Here is a 19,399-nt window from a genome sequence, read left to right on the forward strand (position 1 = left end):
GATTTGCTTTAGAATTCTGTGCTTTAGTCCGTGTTGATTTCCGAAGACAATGCTGTGATGAAGTCTGCTGCCTATCCTTTGGGTGCGAAAGAAAAATTCGCCGCAAGATTTATCGAGTCGTTTTTTCGTATTATTTATAACTCGAGGCTCGTATTTCAATTTTTGATATTTTCATGGTAGCTATACGCGTCTTCAATTTTTTCGTGCAGCTTTTCGCAAAGGGGTTGAAGATTTTTACATCGAAGAACGTTTTCGTGAATCTGCTGTCCCAGAGGCCATTGGCTTTAATATCCAATCGTTCGTCATCTTCATTGCTTGAAGTTATATTTCCAAAGGACTCGCCTTGCAACGGCAGAAGATTGGGCTCGATTTCGACATCAAAATAAAAGTCCTCAAGCAGATTGGCGACAGAGTCACTGATGTCGTTATGTCTAAAGTGGGTATACCACCCTCTTGGACAGTGAAGGGCATGGGCAACTGTGAACGGCTCGCCACTAACACAGTTTGACAAAAGTTTGGGGGCTCCCAGCCATACAGAAGGGCAATAATATCTCGGAATTCAAACTTGGACAGATTCAAGTTATACTTTTTCAATGGCATGGCAATAAGCCAAAACGAAGCTCCTTTTTTCAGAGGCTAAACCAAATGCATACATTTTGTTTGCATTCAACCAATTCTTAAAGCTCAATTTTGTCTCATTCATTTTCACTCGTTTATCTTTTCTGATCTTCTCAACTCTTCGGATTCGTATTTGATAAGTCCCCGAGGGATAGCGGCTCTGAACTGGTTTTGAACGTTCATGTTCGAGAAATCTATCTTCAGGGTGAATGATGTTGAGTCCAACTTCGCGTTCGGGGAGTGAAAATATCTCACGATAGTTCTCGTCATAATTGTTGTTAGATACAAGATTAGGGATTAGGTGATCATTGATAACTCTCTCGGCTTCTTTCAACAAGTCGAATGTGTCTGTCGTTGTCCTCGATAAGAAGGTTAATTTATGCTGCACAGAGTTTGTCAAGCTAAATCTTTGTTCAAACTGTTGACGACATTTTTTGCACCAAAAAGAGGACGGCCTGTGTCTCCAGTTGCTCGAAGGCTTCATGTAGAGAGTGAATGGCATGTTCAATTCCGCATCTTTGACCAAGGCAAAGTTGGAGATTACCTCCGAGGAATTTGAGGTCGTTTTTGACGCATGAAACAATGGCCCTACAAATGATGCGTCAGATTACCTCACCAACACCAATGGGCCGTAAACAAGGGCATATTATAGAGTGGTATCAACCTAGAACTATTCTTTGCAACAAGAAACCCTAACTAGTGTGTCGCAATTAAAATAGTCAACTTTGTCAATAATTTCCATATACAGTTTGACGAAGATATGAACGACGTGAAGATGCGTTTCCATACATTTGCATCTAATCCTGAGGAACCATGGCTGCCGTATACTTTCATGGCCGATCTACGTACTGCAGTTGCGTTAATGCGATCAGATACAGAGTGGTGATAGGGTAGTGTTATTAAACGGGGGTCGTTTACAATGTAGTCAAGATTTGCAGTCTGTGGGGCCGGGTGCTTTTCAAATAATGTGTCCATTACTGTTTTCGTTCCCAGTTTCTGATTTAGGGGTTGGACACCGCCCTTCGATTCGTGGGATAGACATCAAAACGCCTTCGAGACTTTTCCAGTTTCCATGTTTCTGTCGAATGATTTGAATTCAATTGTTTCATGTTAAGACTTCGATTTTGTAAATTTGTCTTGTAGTGCTTTCGCCTCTAGAAATAATAATTCTTTTTTGAGAACATTGTGAGAAATAGAAAAATTAGATGGGGTCTCTTAGGAGTTCGATAAAACCAGATGAAGAGATGGACAAAGGAGTTCGATGTTTATAAGGGTTAAGTCTCTGTTCAAACTGTTGAAGGCATTTTTTGCATCAATAAAGAGGATAGCTTGTGTCTCCGGTTGCCCGAAGATCTTAAGTAGAGAGTGAATGGCATGTCTAATTCCGCTTCTTTGACGAAGACAAAATGTAGTTTAATCAGAACAGTTACAGAGAGTTCAAGAGCAGTATTTACAAAAATGATGACAAAAATTATTTCTATCAGTACCAGTCAAGAAAAAGAACGAATTTAAATAGGAGACGAGAGGTTGGATACAGCGAAGGGTTTGCTACAAACCAGCAATCAACTTAAACGAGATAAAATTATCAGACCGTAAGTCTTCTATAAGAAAATCAAACAACTTTAAAGTCTCCCTTCCTCGACAACAGCCCCCATGGAAACCTCGACTGGCTGCAGTCGTCGGCGCGAGCGGGAACCGCGCAGTCAGATTACGGAGCCCTGGAGCAGCGCAGAGCTAATTTTCGTTCGGATAAACATGATGTTGGCGTAGTTGTCGTTCTTAAGGCTGTTTGCTGGCAACTTGCGTTATCACCCTGCTCCTTGCTGAAGGTCCCTCTCCTTCTGTGAAAGAAAAAATCAATGGACTGAAAGTACCCTTCTCATTGTTGTTGTTGTTGTTGGGGATTTTCTTTACAGAACGGATTTCTCCCGATCAAAACATTTATAGAAAATTAGTCCAAGTCTCTCTGCAGTGTTGACAGTCACAACAGATCTGCCACGTGCAGACGTTTTCTGGTTTGTACCACATCATGGTATCATTCCAGATTTGCTTTAGAATTCTGTGCTTCAGTCCGTGTTGATTTCCGAAGACAATGCTGTGATGAAGTCTGCTGCCTATCCTTTGGGTGCGAAAGAAAAATTCGCCGCAAGATTTATCGAGTCGTTTTTTCGTATTATTTATAACTCGAGGCTCGTATTTCAATTTTTGATATTTTCATGGTAGCTATACGCGTCTTCAATTTTTTCGTGCAGCTTTTCGCAAAGGGGTTGAAGATTTTTACATCGAAGAACGTTTTCGTGAATCTGCTGTCCCAGAGGCCATTGGCTTTAATATCCAATCGTTCGTCATCTTCATTGCTTGAAGTTATATTTCCAAAGGACTCGCCTTGCAACGGCAGAAGATTGGGCTCGATTTCGACATCAAAATAAAAGTCCTCAAGCAGATTGGCGACAGAGTCACTGATGTCGTTATGTCTAAAGTGGGTATACCACCCTCTTGGACAGTGAAGGGCATGGGCAACTGTGAACGGCTCGCCACTAACACAGTTTGACAAAAGTTTGGGGGCTCCCAGCCATACAGAAGGGCAATAATATCTCGGAATTCAAACTTGGACAGATTCAAGTTATACTTTTTCAATGGCATGGCAATAAGCCAAAACGAAGCTCCTTTTTTCAGAGGCTAAACCAAATGCATACATTTTGTTTGCATTCAACCAATTCTTAAAGCTCAATTTTGTCTCATTCATTTTCACTCGTTTATCTTTTCTGATCTTCTCAACTCTTCGGATTCGTATTTGATAAGTCCCCGAGGGATAGCGGCTCTGAACTGGTTTTGAACGTTCATGTTCGAGAAATCTATCTTCAGGGTGAATGATGTTGAGTCCAACTTCGCGTTCGGGGAGTGAAAATATCTCACGATAGTTCTCGTCATAATTGTTGTTAGATACAAGATTAGGGATTAGGTGATCATTGATAACTCTCTCGGCTTCTTTCAACAAGTCGAATGTGTCTGTCGTTGTCCTCGATAAGAAGGTTAATTTATGCTGCACAGAGTTTGTCAAGCTAAATCTTTGTTCAAACTGTTGACGACATTTTTTGCACCAAAAAGAGGACGGCCTGTGTCTCCAGTTGCTCGAAGGCTTCATGTAGAGAGTGAATGGCATGTTCAATTCCGCATCTTTGACCAAGGCAAAGTTGGAGATTACCTCCGAGGAATTTGAGGTCGTTTTTGACGCATGAAACAATGGCCCTACAAATGATGCGTCAGATTACCTCACCAACACCAATGGGCCGTAAACAAGGGCATATTATAGAGTGGTATCAACCTAGAACTATTCTTTGCAACAAGAAACCCTAACTAGTGTGTCGCAATTAAAATAGTCAACTTTGTCAATAATTTCCATATACAGTTTGACGAAGATATGAACGACGTGAAGATGCGTTTCCATACATTTGCATCTAATCCTGAGGAACCATGGCTGCCGTATACTTTCATGGCCGATCTACGTACTGCAGTTGCGTTAATGCGATCAGATACAGAGTGGTGATAGGGTAGTGTTATTAAACGGGGGTCGTTTACAATGTAGTCAAGATTTGCAGTCTGTGGGGCCGGGTGCTTTTCAAATAATGTGTCCATTACTGTTTTCGTTCCCAGTTTCTGGTTTAGGGGTTGGACACCGCCCTTCGATTCGTGGGATAGACATCAAAACGCCTTCGAGACTTTTCCAGTTTCCATGTTTCTGTCGAATGATTTGAATTCAATTGTTTCATGTTAAGACTTCGATTTTGTAAATTTGTCTTGTAGTGCTTTCGCCTCTAGAAATAATAATTCTTATTTGAGAACATTGTGAGAAATAGAAAAATTAGATGGGGTCTCTTAGGAGTTCGATAAAACCAGATGAAGAGATGGACAAAGGAGTTCGATGTTTATAAGGGTTAAGTCTCTGTTCAAACTGTTGAAGGCATTTTTTGCATCAATAAAGAGGATAGCTTGTGTCTCCGGTTGCCCGAAGATCTTAAGTAGAGAGTGAATGGCATGTTTAATTCCGCTTCTTTGACGAAGGCAAAATTGGAGATTACCTCAGATGAACTTGAGGTCATTTTTACGCACGTAACAATGGCCCTACTTATGATGCGTTGCATTACCTCATTAAAACCCATGGGCCGTACACTAGGGCATTTATTGAGTGGTATTAACCTAGAACTATTATATTTATCAAGAAAGCACAACTCGTGTGTCGCAATCAAAATAGTCAACTTTGCCAATGACTTGCATATTTCGTTTGACGTAGATTTGAACGATGTGAGGATGCGCCTCCATTCATTTGCATCTATTTCTGAGGAACCATGGCTGCCGCGTGTCTTCATCGCCGATCAACTTATTGCAGATGTGTTAGTGCAATCATTTATAGAGTGGTGATAGGGTGATATATTTAAAGGGGGGTTTTTCACAACGTTATTATGATTTGCAGTCTGTGCTTGTCAACTAATATGTCCATTACTGTTTTCGTTACCAATATGAGGTTGAGGGATAGGACACCGCCCTTCGATTTGTAGGTTAGACATCATAGTGCATTCGAGACGTTTCCAGTTTCCATGTTTTTGTCGAATTATTTGAATTCATTTGTTTGATGTTTAGACTTCGATTTCGTAAACCCATCTTGTAGTGCTCTCACTTCTAGAAAAAAATTCAAATTCGCAATGTATCCAGAGGTGCAGTCAGTTATCTATGATTTTCGTTGCCCATTTTTGTTCTAGCGAGGATGGGATGGAGCATGACCATAGCGGCTAACATCTCAGCTTCACTGTTATAGTTAATAGCCTCACATTGTGACACTGCAACGCTGAGCGCCTCAACAAAGCGATAGCCAACTTTATTTTTGCTCAATTGGAGAAAGAGTGGTTTTCAGTGAACAATTTCTCGGTAAACGTTTTGGAGCGTTTTTTTCTTACCGGTGGTTAGATTGGACCAGAAGTTGGTAGTGATGAGAAAATCAGGGATATGGGGGCAGGGGTGTGGTTTGACATGGGATGGGTATGGGATCCATGGTTAAGAGGATCTGCAATTTTTGCATTCGCGCTTGCTGGTGTCTCGTTGATTAATGCTTCGTGGGTGCGTGAGCTGGGGCAGTTTTTGCATTCGAAGTTGCCATGTTGTTCGCGCGCAAATCGATGTCCGCTACATTGGACATGCATATAATTACCGCATTAGTATCACCATCTATCCCTATTCTTGAGGAACTTGAGACACTTCGAGCAGTGCGTCTGCTCGGACGTGGGAACAGTTTGTCAATGAAGGGAGGATAGATGCGTGTGATAGTTAACGAAATCTTTTAAGGAATGTAGTAGTAGACGAGAAAACTTGATTACCAGTATAAGAAAAATGAACAATCATAAAAAACATGAAAGACGATAGAGTAAATGAGGGGGAGATAACATGAGGGAAACAGTAATGTAACAATTTATAAATCGCGCAATTTTTCAAACAAAGCTAATGGTTTATCAAACGATTGTCTGTTGATGGGGTGATTTTAGAAGCTATCAGGACTGATGGGTTGAATTTGTTCTAACAAGATCAATTAGGAGTCGATAACATTCAATGACATAAAAATTGGATTTAGAATGATCATTGAAGCCAAAAGTTATGATCACACAGCGAATACTCAGATGGTAGTAATGTTGGACAACGTCAAGGAGGTCCCCGTATATTTGCACCGGGAAAAGAAAATATTGTCGCGCCGATGTCACTGCCCTTAAGATAGAATTAAACAATACAAAATGTTTTATGAATACATAGTGCTGGGAGGGCCCCGGAGGAGCCAATATTGACCAAGCGTTGGGGAACATTTCTTAATTTACATTTTTTTGGTATATAATGATTTAGGTGTCTTTCCTATTATAGCCCCCCCACCTACTAGTCAGATAACCTATACACCCCAATACTGTTAAAAATACAATAATTAGGGGCTATAGTTTCATGGGGGCTATAATAGGAAAGACCCGTTATTTGTGCGGTTAAAGATTCAATTCCAGATTTTCCGAAAATTCCTGTTACGAATGACGGTGTTTTCTCTAGGCAGCCAGTTAGAGCGTGATTGACATGCTTGAGATGATACTAGTAGGTCAAAAATAAGGGGCTCTATTAAGGAAAACTATTTAGCCTGTAGTCTTCCTTGAACGAAAAAATTTTTGCTCATTGCTAGCAAAAATGTTAAAAAGAATGAATCAATAGCCTGAAAAACTGTCGCTTCGTCCAGATAGACCTCTAAGAGGAAACGACCGATTACTACTACCAGTTTTTGTCAAAGAAGTTCTATATCTTACGGGCCAAAACACACAATTAGGGACAAATTTTTTGAAACCCAATTTTCGCAGGCAAAAACAAGTTAGTGAGTAGTGAGAGAAAACGGAGTGTAGGTGAAAACCTTTGTGAGGTAGAAGCATCCGCCAAATGGTACGCTAAAAACTTAAGAGAGGCACCAAGTATATCAAGGTTAGCAAATTTTCTTAAAGAGAATAAATTTTCAGCTGTACATTTTGATAAAGTTAATGGATTTTCTGTCCTGAAAAAACATCGTATCAATCAAACATGCAAAAAACACTCGACTGCCACATCCCAACCCTCCCCTAAGGATACGAACACGAAATTGCGAGATAATCGTCAAAATAAAAGACATTAACAGAGCGTTTACTTCGCATGAAAAAACAAGATCTCATTACAGAAAAATATCAAAAATTACAAAAGAGTGGCGCAAAACAAGCACAACTGCGATGTCTTTACTCTAGTGAAAACCCTCCCGATTATGAAAGCTCGAAACCTGAGGTCCTACTCAAAGTGTCTAGTTTAAAAGTAATGGTAACTGGAACTGTAAAAAAGACGGGGGGCTTCACTGACAATTATCTTGGCAACATTTCGGACACAATTTTTATAGGAAAGAAGTGCTGAGAATAAGAAAAACTCGGGAGAAATAACAACAATTTCTAAACAAAAATGCCGCTTCTGTCATGAAAAAAATTATGGGATAGCAGGCCGCCGGGTGCGAAAAATGTGACAGCTTGTATTACATAAAATTTCAATATATAAATTCAGAGCAATACAAAAAATTCGGGGATGTTGTTTGGAAATACTTTGAACGTTTAAACTCACCAATTGATAATCAAACTAGAAAACGAAATTATTTGAAAGATATGTAGTTGACATACATTGCACTCTAAAAGACAAAACCAAAAAATTGCTTCAAATGGAAAACTTTTTGACATAGAAATTGGGAGTTCACAATTAAAGGAAAAGGTTGAAGAACTGGAACCAGCCTTCCTGGATATGGCAGTCTACGTTGATAACCAAAACAAAGTCTTTCGTAAGTGGTACCAAAAATCGACCCACAGACACTGGGAAAACTCTAAATTTCTGTAACTGCGCTGCCCTTTTTTAAAAAAAGTTTGGTAGAGAATACTATCCATAGGCATTTTTGATCTACAAGCAACTTTCATCACTTTAAGGTAGCCCTAGAAATCAACAAAAGCGTTTGCCAAAAAAGCAATACCGGAGAAATTTGAAGTGAGGCATTGTAATTGAGACAACTGATCTTTAGGTGAATGTGAATCTAAAAGGACAGCAAAAAAACAACAAAATCAAAATAAAGCGATAAAAGAAAGCAGAAAAATTGATATCCAATTTTCATTATAGAGGACATTTAAGCGTTGGAGTTACAGAAAAGCTATAAAAGATTGGGCATCTTTCAGCGAAATTCACAACACGGAAATTAATAACTTGATGACCATATTTGGAGTCCAGTTTTGACCAGCATCTAAAATTGCACGTGGTTTAAAAGTAATTTATATTGGGTGCAATTCCTTTTCCGTCGGGCAATTTTGCAGACAAATAACTACGCTGATTGCAGAGCTTCGAAAAAGAACTCACCGGTAGGTCAGCGTGTAAGCAAAAGTTGTGGCATATCATTTGGGTTTTATTGGCGTATAATAGATCAAGGTAATATGCCACAAAAACTCAAGGTTTCCAAACAATACATATGGCAACAAGGATACCGTTGGTGAACACGCGCAATGAGTCTCGAAACCCGGAGTTGACACTGAAAACATAGTTAACAAATGTTAATTTGCCTAATTCGAAAATTTTAGTTTAACCAATCAAAACCTTGATGAGCCGAAATGTTACAGAAACGTTAGGAACTTCAAAAATCCAAATTAAGAGATCTTGAATAAAAGAATTAAAACGAATTGGAAACAAATTTTTGGAAAATTTTTTGTTTTAATGATAAATTAAGTTCCAAGAACTTCCTATTTGACTGTTTTGCTTTTCAATTGAACTGAAAAAATTTTAATTGTAAATAGAATAACTTCAACTTTTATTTTATCTGATGTTGCTAGTTATAGTGAAAACGTTTGTAAATTAAGTGTTAAAATTGATATAGTTTTTAGCAACTAAAAAAAACAAATTTAAAAGGGATCAGTGATTGTGTTTACGCGGATTTTGATATTATCTAATCAGTTACATCACAGACAAAGCTTATTTACAACTGTGCATAAGAACATGCACATGAAACAATAACTTTGTTATACTGCTTGATGCCCTCATAAGAAGAGTAATATCAGTCTAAATAAACTCAACAAGCAACCATCCAGTTTTGTATCAAAACAAAAGGAACCATCGTACGCAAAATTTAACTTGAATGATTTGAATTTCCAAATAAACATGAATGTATTAACTACTGCAGCCTTTTCCTCCTTGAAGACAAAGTTAAAGCTATCGTAAAATTGCTTCGCAGCAATTTGATGTAATTAAATATCGAAATAAGCGATTTCGTTATATCTATGCAGCCAAAACAGAAGGGACACAGGGCCTGGCCAAGACGATGTATCTCATTTTCAGAACTATGTCCCATAACGCACTATTTGGAGAAAGCCATTTTCTTTGCAGGAACAAAGTCGAAATTCTGTCATTATTCCATTACTGAAATGCGATCATTGTTGAATTTGGTTTCTTGGGTGATCTCGAATATCTATGATATCTCAAGTTATTTTTTGATGACTTTGTTTCAAAGTTGTGACGTGCGATCAAATGCCGCAACATGTTTCTAGTAAATCTAATTAGGCAAAAAAATGCCAATAAGTTTAAAATTTTCCATGTTTTCGCGCAAACTATTTTTGGGAGATACAACTCATTTAAAAGTCTCTCCCAGGCTATGGAGAAAAAACAATTTTTGGATTAAGTGCCTCGGGGTAAACTGGAAAAAGTTCAACTAAGTTTTGAAGGTTTTAAACGATACTCATGTTCTTTTCCGAAATAGACCACTACAAAAAAAAACAAAAGATGTTTGTGTTACTTGTTCCAAAGGTACCAGCAAAAAAGAAAAGTTCTGATTTTATCATAATTGACGCAAAATTGTGTGAAACGAGTCAGGTTGGTTGGATGCAATTTTTTAAATGGCAGTCAACAGAAGTTCGAATACTTAATAAAACAACGGTCATGCAAATTCGAATACGCCGCTAGGCAATCCTAAACGCTACTTGAACTGGGTTACTTTAACCTCAATTTTCTAAATGGAGTTAAAAAAATCAATTTGAAAAGAATCGTTACAATCTCAGGTCAAAAATATTGTGACGCACATCAACCCAAAAAATTAGCACGGAGCTCAAAAATAAACATTGATTACAATTTGACTGGAAAAATAATGTTTTATTGAAATCATTTAGCGTCCCGTGTGAAAATTGATATAAAAATGCAAAGCAAACGCAAGCAAATATAAAATGCAAAGATAGATTATAAAGAAATAATGCAAAGAAAATGCGAAGACAAAATCTTTGATAAGAAGCAGTAAAATGCAATTGAGTTTGTTATAACCTTGTTTTCCCCCGGGGCACAACATCTATGAGTACAAATGAGATTTCTACGGAAGTGAGTCAAATTCAATGACAAAAAAGGTCTAAAGGATAGTTGCTTTATATTAACTCTGATTACTTTGAGAGACACCAGGCAAAAAACATTGAACTCGGAATTTTGTTTGTCTGTGTAAAACCTGTCATGTCAAGCTGATTCTATGAATTCCGTGGTTGAAAAACTAGTGGAAACCTACCAAAAATTTAAGGTAAAAACGTTGAAACAAAATCATAATAGTAACCTAAATAATAATAATAATAATAATAATAATAATAATAATAATAATAATAATAATAATAACAATAATAATAATAATAATAATAATAATAATAATAATATAAATAATAATAATAATAATAATAATAATAATAATAATAATAATAATAATAATAATAATAATAGTAATAATAATAAAATTATAATAATGATAATAATATTAAGAATAATAATAATAATAATAATAATAATACTAATAATAATAATAATAATAATAACAATAACAACGATGGTAATTAAAATAATAATTTAAATAAATTTAATAAATACAAACAGTCTAACGTTGTCAAAATGTCTACACAAAGTCCTGATTCATCAATTGAAAGCTGGGATTTTTCCCATTTGTGAACCCATTAGTGGGAGTCTTTGATTGGAGTCTCCAACGCATGTGCTATATTTTGACCTAGCCGTTTACTAAGCATTTGTTCCCTAAAATCCTCACATTCTGTTTTAAGAGGGTGGGGTTAATTTTTTCAGAGGGGGTGAAATTATGTAAGAGATGGGCTGCATTCGGAGGATTTTTAAGGAATTACCCCCTGACTAAATTTGCCATGTAAGAGTGGGCTGCAATGGGCTGCAGTGGGAGGATTTTTGAGGAATTACCCCCCTCCCTGATAAAATTGCCATCTAAGAGTGGGCTGCAGTGGGCTGCAAGGGGGTAAATTGAATTAAGAGTTAGGCTGCCAAGAGGGTAAAATGGTGTAAGAGTGAGGTGGTAATTTGTTCAGAAGGGGTAAAATGATCTAAAAGTTGGGCTGCCAAGCGGGTAAAATGGTGATGGTGTAAGAGTGAGGTAGTAATTTATTGAGAGAGGGTAAAATGATCTAAGAGTTGGGCTGGAAAGGGGGTAAAATGGGGTAAGAGTGAGGGGATACCTTATTCAGAGGTGGTAAAATGAGCTAAGAGTTGGGCTGCCAAGTGGGATATAAAGGTGTAAGAGTGAGGGCTTAATTTGTTCAGAGGAAATAAATTGATCTAAGAATTGTGCTGCCAAGGGGGTAAAATGGTGTAAGAGTAGGGGGGTAATATGCTGAGTTGGGGCAACTCTAACAAGTATTAATGATATATACGGACCACCAAGAGTTGAAAAAGCATTGGTGGTCTGGAGTTTAAGGAGAACCAGCTGAGGGTAACTGAGAGGTTGTGGGTTCAAGACTGACAGTATTCAAAAATGGGGGCTAAAACAATGTAAGAGTGAGGGTGTAAAATGATGTAAGAGTTGAGCTGCCAAGGGGGGTAAAATACAAATTAACCCCCCACATCTTTTTGATCTGTCAAGGGGGGTAAAACGATGTGAGAGTTCGGAACAATTTCTTCATTACCCCCGAACTCTTATATCAAATTACCCAAATTGACAGAACAAAAAATTGTAGGAGTGGGGTGTTAATTTGTTTTTTACCCCCTCACTCTTTCATCATTTTACCCCCGTTGGCAGACAATGCAGCCCAAAACAACGTAAGGTTTTTGAGCTGCAATTTTTCTTCAAAAAATCCTCCCTCAGCAGCCCCACTCTTACATCATCTTAAGCAGAAAAACTCAACCCGTGGGAGGATGATGTACGTAGAGGCGTTTCGAAAACTTTGACAAACAAAGAATTAGGTAACCACGTCAGTTTCTATTTTAATTTAATTTTTAATTTATAATGACTAATAAGTTGCAGTTGGGTATCTATCCAATTCTACCCACGGGAGAGTTCACCACAAATGGAACTACAAAATAAATGCTCAATTTGCAAAAAAAACATTTAGCTGAAAATAGGCTTGTGTTTTTGTTGTCAGTGTTTTGAAAAAAAAACCAGTTAAAAATTATGATTATCTTCAAGAGAGGCCTTCTAATTGAGCCGCGCAACAGATAAAAACAAAAGTTCGAAGTAACAGCTCAAGATTCATAATTGCATCCTCTACTGTCTTTGATATATATATATATATATATATATATATATATATATATATATATATATATATATATATATATATATATATATATATATATATAATTACTCTGGAAACTTTCGTGCACTCCTTTCTAGCTCTCTTTTTTGCAGATGCCCTAATAATAAGATTGATGGCCCAGAAGGGTACTGAGCAACTTACTTTAAGACCCGAAAAATTTGCATACATGGAGCTTAAAAAAAATTCTGAATTCAAATACAAACGTGATCGTTAGCAAACACACTGCCACAAAAGTGAACAAAATATAACATTCTAGCTAGGTTTAGAAGCTATTGAAATAAAAAAAACAGCAAGAGATGCTGATTTGTATTTACAGGCTCATTTGATGGGTCCAAATATGCAAAATGACCAGTTGGAAAGACTATTGAAACCCAATTCTTGTTTAGAGTTTACACGCATCATTGCTAGTCAACACCAGCAGCAGAGTGAGTCTCGTTTGAGCAAAGGAAGCTCATGAGAATCGTGATAGAAAGTGTTGGATCAACACGCAGTCGAGAAACAACGGCAGAATGAGCAAAATTATTGTCTCAACGGTCACTATCTACAGACTATGTTGTCGATCTTCTCAAGATTGACACACAAGATATAGGCGAAAAAAGTTTCAGCTGGTATTCGGAAACTGCCCCTCTATTTCAACCTATTATAGGACATTTTCGGCACCATTGAATGAACCGAGCATTCTGTAGAAGCCAGAAATCAATAAAGCAATTAAAGTGTCTGACCCCCAAAAAGCAGTTGCAAAGCAACTCCACAATTTATATATCAACCAGTAATGATCAGTGGCTTCGGGAGATTAACAAAACACAAGTTAACTGAATTTTTAGGAGATCCACTAGAGTGATTGGAGTGGTTTGAGTTTTTTGATAGCACAGCTCATCAAAAGCAGCTAAGCAATACCGAAAAGATGCAATGCCTGAAAACCGGTCTCAACGCTCAATTCTTGAAGATTACACGCACCATCCAGTGAGGCACGACGATTCTAGCTACATCGTCAAATTTGAAGACTTGGAAATAAATGGGGTTGATAATTTAAGTCAACAGGGATACATATACGATCTGTAATCAAAAGAGATTTTAGTTCTACAATCAGAAAAGTTTCCTACTAAATGAAGGAACCGTGGATGCAGTTTCATTAAGATTGCACCTCGACTACGTCCTGCAAACCTGATTATTTTTGTAGCTTGCCGCCAGAGCGCGACAAGCCGCGGTAATTCAAAAACAAAAAATTTTCGAAGCCACGAACAGCCAAAAACAAATGAACTGCGTCAAATACTGTCGAATCAGAGCAAAACCAAAGAATTTAATTTGTCCATTTGAAAATGGACCGCTAGCTGTCTAGGTTAGCGAAAAATTTCATTCATTGAGGCTAAATGAACGACTAGAATATGTGCAAATTTTAATTCGTGTTAAAATTGTCTAAGACCTGCTCATCGCTCAAAGGATTGCAAAAGCGGAACTTGCAGTGTGCCCAGTTGCAGCAGACGAAAAAACAGACTTTTAAGCAGCGACTTCCCGAAAAGTGAAGCTACAACAAAAGTATCAAATGCTACCACTGCAGGATCAGCAAACGTCACAGAAGGAGGACTTCGAGTGGTTCGGATTAGGCTGACAAACGGAGACTTATAGAACAATCAATAATAAATAATAGTCACCTTAAATGTTGGAAAACGTCTTTGTCAGTAGCAGAAACTCACGGATCGCAAGACGTAAGGAAGGAAATATTGTCAAAAACTGTGCCAGCCAAAACCAGTCAGAACCATTGACAACAGTACAACTTCATTTGCACAAGAAACTGAAACTGGGAGATCAGATTGTAGATCTGCAACAACTGAAAGACCGCTACCCACATTTGAGGAACTTGCCGCATCAGAGCTATAATTTAAACGAAGTTCGTGTCATCCTTGGAAAAGACAGCTATTACATACATCACCTCCTGGAGATCGAAAAATCAGAAGAGAGAATTGCACCGCGGGCAATGAGATCAGAATTTCGCTGGGCAAATTGTTCCATTTTGAGCGAATTTTAGGCAGAATCCCTAGCAAAAACAGCCATTTCAGTTGCAGATTACAAATTAGCGAGTCAATTTAGTAAATGGTGAGCTGTCGATCCAGCGAATCAAATTGCATTGTCACTGGTCATTTGGAAGACGGACAGTAGGCAATCAGAATTATGGAGCAGAAAACATATTTGAACTAGTGAAAGATACTAAGTTGGAGCTCTGTGGCAAGAAGATGACGCGAAGTTGCCGAACAATTTCTTCTCTGCTCTGGGACAAGTCAAATCTCTAGAGCAATGACTACAGTAAGACAAGACTCTAAAAAGGCGCTATCAGGAAACTGTTGGCACAAAAGTGAAAACAGGATATGTTCAAAAAGATAATCAAACTGAACTGAATCAAAACTAAAGATAAAGTGCAATTGTTTTTTTCAGGTCATCCTGTCATCAACCACATAAGCTTGAGAAAGTAAGGAGAGTAGGCAACGCTGCAGCGAAATATCAAAGTTTGCTCCTCAAAGACAAGCTGTCATCTGGACCAGACCTGCCTCAGAGACTTATTGGAACTATTTGGTGCTTCCGAGAACACGAAATCAGCCTACAGCCTTATCATACAACATAGAAGCGATGACAACCGCTGTTTAAAAGGCTGTCCCAAGCGAAGACAACCGATGTTTACAATTTCTCTGTCGAGAGAATTCAGAACAGAGGATAAACTTTATGAGAGAATACGACACGTTTTTGGGGCGAAGAGCTTGCCACCTTGTGAAAACTATAATTTGCATCAAGTGTGGGAAGATAACGCAAGCACCGACGAAAACTTCTTCCCAAAAGTCCAGCAAAGCTGTTATATAGAATATGTTCTCGGGTCATTCAAAAGACCTCAAAAAACAGTCGAGATTTGCCAGAGAGCATGGGACATCTTCAGAAAATTTTGATTTTTTTGACGAAATGAATTGCAAGTGAAGAGGAAGTCAAGTCTTAAATCCCAGAAGGAGACAGACCAACAAATGCTCCAAGAACTTTCAAATTTGAAATTCAATCCCCAATTCTTGGATAATACTGAAATGTGAATACAGACTGTCTCATAGTCTGTGGTATAACCAAGCAAAAGATTCCCGCAAGAATAACTCAGAGAATTGTCTTATCCTTTGTCTCTGCAGTGTTCGACGCACTTGGGATATGTTAACCCTTCAAGGTACGGATGCTGTTACTGCTTGAAAACAATTGGGGTGACTATGAGGCAAGCCTGGGACAAAAAATTGTCTTTCGAACACTCAAAACAAGAAAAGTCAGTACTTGGTGCTCTGAGTTGAGAGAAATTAGGTTATTGTGAATAAATACATGTTTTTCGAAGTTGTGACTTGATAATTTACATTTTTACAGACTTCTCGGAAAAAGCATTGTGCAGAGTGACCTTGCAAAATTAGGGGTCGTTGAGTCTGCAAAACCAAGCGTTGCTGAAATTGACCTATTAAATAGGGAAATACTGTTTAGCTCTTATCAGGCAAATGAAGTTCGAACTTAGAACCTTAAGCCGTAATATACGACGTTAGGCTCAGGGGGCTGACATTGAGTGAGCAAGATATTAAAATTAACAAAATCTATCATAGGACAGATTTATCTACGGATATGCAATGTCTATAATCAGAACACAAGAAACATAAATTGGTCTTTTTTTTGCAAACAGAATAGCAGAAATTCTCGACAACTATTCAATGAATTAATGGAGACATGTTAAAGGCATCAAAAACCCTGCAGAAAATGGCACAAGAGAGTTTTGCAATGAAAGACTAAAAAAGTCCGTGCGGATGAACTGACCGGCAAGGCTCCAGAAGGATGCAGAAAGTTGGCCAGAGCAGTGGAAACATGTGAACAAAGTTGAAGCTGAGCATGCTACAAGTAATGTAGCAATAGAAACTAAATTGGAGCAACCATTTGAGTGCAGACAACATGAGAGCATCAACTGAATTAGAAATTTCATTGCCTGCTGGTTGAGGTTCAAGACAAAACAGAAGAGATCTATCGAAGCAGACGAGATTCGAGAAGCCGAACAAATGTTGTTGTTATTGCTTCAAACAGAAAGCTTTCCAGATGATTCAAAGTCTACAACAAGCAGTAAGTTATTCTCGCAAACATTGAAAGTTGCCAAATTTTTACTATTTTTGTACGAATATGGGATCATTTGAGTGAAAGGTTGACTGAAGATTCAAATTTCGATTACAACCTGAAGCTTCCAAAAATACTGACAGCAAAACATCTAGTCGTACAACTTCTGATGGAGAGAGCACACCGGGATAACCCACAAAAGAGCACGGAATAAGTAAAAAGCATGCTCCAACAAGAGTCTGGATCATCGGTTTAAGAAAAAGTTAAAAAATCAAGTGAAGTTGGGACATCAAAGCGCCCACCCAATTCAACCACAGATAGCAGACTTACGACAAAAGCGAGTTGATGATCACCTCGTTCACCCATACCGAAGTTGATTGCTTCGCACCAATGACGTCAAGTTCGTAAAACAATCATTGAAGAGTTTTTGTTGCATTATCACTTGTCTTACAATACAAGCAGTACACAATGAGGTTGCGCAGTCATTAGACACCGAGTAAAGTTTAGCTGCAATAACAATATTGATCCCACGACGTGGCTATCCGAGTGCCATCCTCAGCGACAAAAGCACCAACTTTGTTGTTGCATCCAGGGAACTGAGGGCATTTATGAATGAATGGGACAAAGCGACTTTCGAAATCGTTAACATAGAAAATATCGTTTGGAATTTAACCCTTGCTGAGCACCACACTTTGAAGGAATCCGGCAAATACTAGTTTAAATTTATTTGTACAAAAGTCATGATTGCTATCTTGGGCAATCGAAGCTTTGCCGAGGAGGAACTCAGTACAACAGTCTATCTTGTAGAGCAAACTCTCAACGCAAGACACCAGAGAGCAGTAAGTGACGATCCTGAAGACTTGACAGCACTCACACCTAACCATTTCCTGTTAGAACAAGAAATGATAGTGCACCTTTTATGATATTCAGTGAGCACTACCATTACTTGCCAAAAGCTGTCAAAACTGCTCAAGCATATGTCAATATGATACGGAAAATATGGATTCGTGAACATCTTCCATAATGGAAGCAGAAGTCGAAGTGGTCAAAAAATTATGTGCGAAAACCAAAAAAAGAAGAAATTATCTGGATGTTAGAGGATTTAGTGAAACGATTTGAATACAAAGGCATCGATGGTGTTGTGCCAACTGCGCGAGTCAAAATGACACATGAAGAGCTGTACAGACCGGTAGTGTTTTAGCCCCAATATTGGTCGATGGCGTTTTCGAGGTCAAAAAAGGGCCAACAATGTTGGTGATACTTTTGAAGAGAGGAATGAGCTATAAGTCCGACAGAAAACAAATTAGAACGCTAAAACTTAGAGTTTTGTCAGCACCCAATAAGGATAAAAACTGAGCAATTCTCCAATTTGTGACCAAAAATTTGTACTCCCCACAAATTTTATAATAGAAAAATGTGAGCAAACCGAGATTATAGCACAATGTTGAGCTGAATTCTATGGACACATTGAAATTTATTGCATCAAAACTACAAGTGTAGCTATTAGCACTCATATGTTGCACAAAATGCACTTTCACATCTTTTGTCGTTTTTTATTAATTTTTTTAATCGTTTCCTCTATGATGCTTTAGGTATTTATTTATAGTCAAATTTCAAACGGATGAGCAATTTAGTGTTCTCTTCTTATCAGCATTGCTTATGTCAACAAATACGAATACTGCAGTAATATGATATTTACTATATGAATTTTGAGTTAAATCAAACAAAAAGTGACAATGATGTTCTGAATAGTAGTAGTAGTAGTAGTAGTAGTAGTAGTAGTAGTAGTAGTAGTAATAGTAGTAGTAGTAGTAGCGAAGTCTTTAGGTATATACCATGGGTTTTCACCCTTTATGTCAATAGTGAGTAAGTTTGGAATGTTGGTTACAGTTTGTGCATTGACAGAGTTTCCTCCAGGTACATAGATTGGCTTCATTGAACGTTTCGAAGAATTTACAAAATTGCCGTGTTGTTAGTGCTTTTTTGTTTTTTTTTTCGTTGTTAAGTCGATATGTTTACTCAGAATGTTGTGCAGTGTTCCCCCTTCGTGTCCAGAAGTTATTGTCGGTCCTTTTGGGTATGGTTTTTGGAATGTTGAAGCTGGATTTGGTGCCTTGTCTGGTCTCTTCCTTGGTATTACGTGATATGTAGTCTGTTGTTTTTATGTCATACTTGTGGTCTGTGATTGCGCCAAACAGTAGGAGACTGTGGAGTTCGAAGTAAATTGAGAGTGGCAATAAGTTGAGTTCTTTGAGTCTTTCTTTATTGGGAATTGTGTTGTTTAGAATACACTGTGTTGTACTTTTCTGTATTCTGTCGATGTTTGACAAGTCTGTTTTGGTGGGGTACCAGACCTCACATGCGTACGATATGACGGGTGCCACGTATCCTGTGTATGCGTTTAGTTTGGCTTTAGTCGTTGATTTGAAGGAAATGTTACGCTTGAGGAACCACAATGATTTCAGAAAATTAGTTCGACGCAAGTTACAGTTTTCTTTCCAGGAGAGGTCGTTCGAGATTAGGACACCAAGGTCTTTTTGAACTTTAACAGG

The 19,399-nt window shown here is 38.0% G+C and overlaps 2 protein-coding genes across 4 annotated transcripts in view; both read right to left on the reverse strand.

The window, feature by feature from the left end:
• The window catches only part of LOC142336027 (sperm-associated antigen 1-like), a 286,466-nt gene that overhangs the window by 260,418 nt on the left and 6,649 nt on the right, over window positions 1-19,399 (reverse strand). The gene's annotated exons all lie outside the window — the stretch shown is intronic.
• The window catches only part of LOC142336029 (UDP-N-acetylhexosamine pyrophosphorylase-like), a 102,940-nt gene that overhangs the window by 76,898 nt on the left and 6,643 nt on the right, over window positions 1-19,399 (reverse strand). The gene's annotated exons all lie outside the window — the stretch shown is intronic.

The sequence above is a fragment of the Convolutriloba macropyga genome, chromosome 3 (genome assembly GCF_964194025.1).
Source record: "Convolutriloba macropyga chromosome 3, txConMacr16.3, whole genome shotgun sequence".
NCBI classification, from domain to species: Eukaryota; Metazoa; Xenacoelomorpha; order Acoela; family Convolutidae; genus Convolutriloba; species Convolutriloba macropyga.